This window comes from Chrysochloris asiatica, unplaced genomic scaffold (assembly GCF_000296735.1).
Source record: "Chrysochloris asiatica unplaced genomic scaffold, ChrAsi1.0 scaffold00185, whole genome shotgun sequence".
Taxonomy (NCBI): Eukaryota; Metazoa; Chordata; class Mammalia; order Afrosoricida; family Chrysochloridae; genus Chrysochloris; species Chrysochloris asiatica.
This window is the reverse complement of record NW_006408703.1, coordinates 2,712,185-2,716,824: the sequence shown is the minus strand read 5'-3', so window position 1 is coordinate 2,716,824 and position 4,640 is coordinate 2,712,185.

Sequence of the window (4,640 nt, the reverse complement as noted above, 5' to 3'; positions counted from 1 at the left end):
TGTAGTGGTTACGAATTGGGCTGTGAACCTTAAGGTCAGCAGTTTGAAACTACCCACTGTTCCGTGGAAGAAAGATGAGGCTTTCTGCGCCCGTAAAGATTTACAGGCTTGGAAAGCCTGTGCATGGTCACTATGAGTTGGAAGCAACTCCATGGCACATAACCATTATATATATATAATCTTATGGGTCGACAGTCTTGCATATCTGTCATTTGCCTCTATCCTGCCGTGGTGGATAACTGCTAACCAAAATATTGGTGTTTCACACCCACCCAGTGACTAGTTCAGCAAAAGATTTGGTGATTGCTTCCATAAAGATTGCTACTGTTATTGTTAAATGCCATCTAGTTGGTTCAGACTCATAGTGACCCTGCAAATGGTGAGCTTGAACCACTGACCTTGCAGTTTAAACCAATCTTGCAGTCTAGCGCATTATCCCGCAGCACCGCACCTGGACTCCTCCACAAATATTACAGCCTAGAAAACCCTGTGGGGCAGTTCTGCTCTGTCACACAGGGTCACTATGAGTCAAAATCAACTTCATGGTATCTAACAATAACATCCATCATGAAGAAGAGAAAAGGGAAGGTACAAAGGCATATCCACCTATTCAAAATCTTGAAATAGTAGTAGCACATATGTCTTCCTCTTATATGTGCTATTAATTCCCTTGTTGTTGTTGTTGTTAGGTGCCATCAAGTCAGTACCGACTCATAGCGACCTTATGCACAGCAGAATGAAACACTGCCCCATCCTGAGCCAACCTCACTACTGTTACCACACTTGAGTCCATCGAGCCTGCTACTTGGCCAATCCATCTCATTGGGGGTCTTCCTCTTATTCTCTGACCCTCCACCTTACCAAACATGATATCCTTCTCCAGGGACTGGTTCCTTCTGACAATACGTCCCAAGTATGAGAGACAAAGATTGGCCATCTTCGCCTCCAAGGAACATTCCAGCTGTACTTCTTCCAAAGTGGATCTATTGGTTCTTTTGGCAACCCATGGTACCTTCAATATTCTCCTCCAACACCATAACTTAAAAGCATCAATTCTTCTATGGTCTTCCTTATACACTTTCCAGCTTTTGCATGCATATGAAGTTACTAAAAATACCATGGCTTGGGTCAGGCACACCTTAGTCCTCAAGCTGACATCTTTGCTCTTCAACACTTTAAAAAGGTCTTGTGCAGCAGATTTGCTTAATGCAATATGTCGTCTTATCTCTTGACTGCTGTTTCCATGAGTGTTGATAGTTGATCCAAGAAGAATGAAGTCCTTGACAACTTCAATTTTTCTCCATTGATAAGAATGCTGTTTATTGGTTCAATGGTGAAGATTTTTGTTTTCTTTATATTGAGATGTAATCCATACTGAAGGCTGTGTTCTTTGATTTTCATCAGTAAATGTTTTAAGTCCTCTTCACTTTCAGCAAGCAAGGTTGTATCATCTGCATATCGCAGGTTGTTAATGAGTCTTCCTCCAAACCTGATTGCCATGAATTTCTTCATATAACCCAGCTTCTCAGATTATTTGCTCAGCATACAGGTTGAATAAATATGGTGAAAGAATACAGCCTTGTTGCACACCTTTCTTAATTTTAAACCATTCAGTGTTCCCATGTTCTGTTAGAACAACTGCCTCTTGGTCCAGGTACAAGTTCCTCATGAGCACAATTAAGTGTTCCGGAATACTCATACTTTGTAATGTTGTCCAAACTTGTAATGATCCACACAATCGAAAGCCTTTGTGTAGTCAATGAAGCACAGGTTAACATCTTTCTGATATTCTATGCTTTCAGCCAAGATTCTCTTGGTTGAGCTTAATATCAAGGACAAAATAATTGATGGGACAAGTAGGACCAGATCCTAATTGGAGCCTGAAGAGAAGAAAAAAATAATAATTTCACGAACTAGCCAGTGCTTCCATTTATGGTTAATATATTGTGAAATTGGCAACTTTTATTGCCCTTTGAATTGGAATCTTTGAAGGAGAAATATATTTCTTCAAAAGTTAAAAAGACAAAATATACTCCATTAAAAGTAGACATATATTTAGTACATTGATATTATAAGCTCAAGAAGAAGCAGAAAACAAAATTTTATTAGACATGCTCAGTAAAGTATATAGTGAGGGAATACCTATTGCTTTGTGTGTGGCAGAGAATAAAAGAACAAGGGAGCAATTTTTACAAGTCATAAGTACATAATGAACATGATTGAGTTGGTTGGTTGTGTGCCGTGGAGTCGGTTCCGACTCATAACGACCCGATATAGGGTTTCTGAGGCTGTAATTCTTTACAGGAGCAGAAAGCCTCATCTTTCTCCCACAAAACAGCTGGCAGTTTCGAACTGTTGACCTTGCGGTTCACAGCCCGATTTGTAACCACTACTCTACGAGTAGGTGGTCCAAATCACAAAAGACATGAAATCAACATAGGTATGATAAACTATGAAAATAATGAAGAAAACAACAAAATTAAAGGCCTTCGAAGCTTATTTCAGTAGTACCTTGTTGTTGTTAGTTGCCATCAAGTAGGTACTGACCCATAGCGACCTTATGCACAGCAGAATGAAAGTACCTTGTGAATACAAAAAGAGTCCACAAAGAAGTAGTTTCAAGACGAGGTATTGAAAAAGAAAACAGTACTATTGATGCCTTTTATAAGAGATGGTTTTTTGTTTTTTGGTGTGTTTTTTAGTGAATAACAGAGGGGAGATGGTGATTGTTGGAAGAGATGACACTAGGGACTTGAAAGATAAGATATATGAGAAGTATTTCTATAAATGGGGACTATACCAATGATGATGAAAAGAATGAGTCAACTAGGAGACACAGGCAATCGTAATCATGGCAGCAAGGAGCAAGAAAAACATATAGCCTCATTTTCTGCATTTTTGAAATTTTATAGAAATATACCTTAATGGAGATTTCTGTGAAGAACAAAGATTTATTAGGGGACATATTTGATCAAATTATGGATGATAGAGTTCAAAATGGAATTTGGATTCTATGACAATGTAACTTATCACTCATATCATATTTATGTTGGCTGAAATAGTAAATAAATTAAGTAAAATTTCAGGTCAAATATATTAAATTAGACTTAAAGGATTATGATTTAACTCATTACTCTGAGAACGCAAAAAATGAAATGTATTAATTGAGATGCTATCATATTTGAATACATTACACTGAGAGATAAAGATAACAAAGAAAACAAAATATAAATCCCTAAAGAGTATTTTTGTCTTTAAGTCTACTGTCAGTAATAACCTTAGTTTTCTTTGTTAAATGTAACATTTTGAGTCTAATTGCTTATTGCAAAATGTTGATTAAAAAAACACCTTGTTTTTCATTTATTAACAGCATAATAAAAATGGCTGAGCTAGCTATTTTTAGCTGTATTTTAAATTCGAGATGTATGGAGCAGAATAATAAATTATTCATTTAATTAATCTGTTTCAGTAAATTTTAACTATATAATTATAGTCATTAGTGATGGCACATAGAAAGTTCAGAGGCGCTTTCCTGGATAAGGACAATGTTTGGTGAGAGTAGACCAGTGTTTGGTGGGAAGTGGGAGTGATTAGGTCTATCATCTCTGTAAATTAAGTAGTATTTGCTTGAGGAGTACACAGAAATATTTCTTTCACTTTTTATTGTGAATTGGTAATGATTTTTTTAGCTGATCATCAAATTTACATTCAATAATTCACATGCATTTTCTTTCGGCTTATCGGTTGTGATCCCCTCAATGGAGCATCACTCATCTTCTTTCCTCCTTGTGTTTCCCGCTTCCATTCTGCTTATTTCCTAACCTTTCTAAACTTTGTCCTTGGATCAACACTGCCCTTTTGACCTCAAATTGTTGATTGTTCTAAGATGTACATATGTCACTATTGCTATTGTTCCCCTTATATACATATCTTTTGTTTGGCTAAAAATTAAGGCATGGAGTGAGTTCAGTTCTAGACTAGAAGGATGACTAATGGGCCACAGTGTCAGGCATGCCACCAGTCTTTATCCAACCTGTAAGCCTGGTCTTTTTTATACGTTGGAGTTTTGTTCCACACTTTTCTCCTACTCTATCCAGGATCTTTTAATGTTATTCTTTTCTGAGCAGTTGGTAGTGCTAGCCAGGCACCATCAATTTTTTTCTGCCTCAGGGTCATAGAGATAGATGTTCACATGGTCTAGTAATTCATTGGGCTAATTGTTTCCTTGTGTCTGATTTTCATCAGTCTATATAAAATCATTTAATAAATATCTTCTGTGAAGAAAGATCATTAAAGATTACAAAAAGAGAGAGAGAGAGAGAGAAGTAGGCAGAGAAGAGGTGTGTGACAAGGAAGGGAGAAAAGAAGACATTAATGGTATTGCATTTACAGGAACACAAACTTATCTCATTTTGCAAAACATTACAGAAAGAGTTATTGTGAAAGTGTTACATATAAGGCAACTAATCATTTGATTTTGTTACAGAAGGTTAATTTTAGAAGGGTTCAGGTTAGATGATGAAATTTTGTAGTCTCAAATAAATATTTACTATGAATAATTAACAAATAATTCACAGTATCACTTTATGCATGGAATGTTGTTGTTGTGAAGTGTGTTGGAGTCTGTTCCAACTCATCGT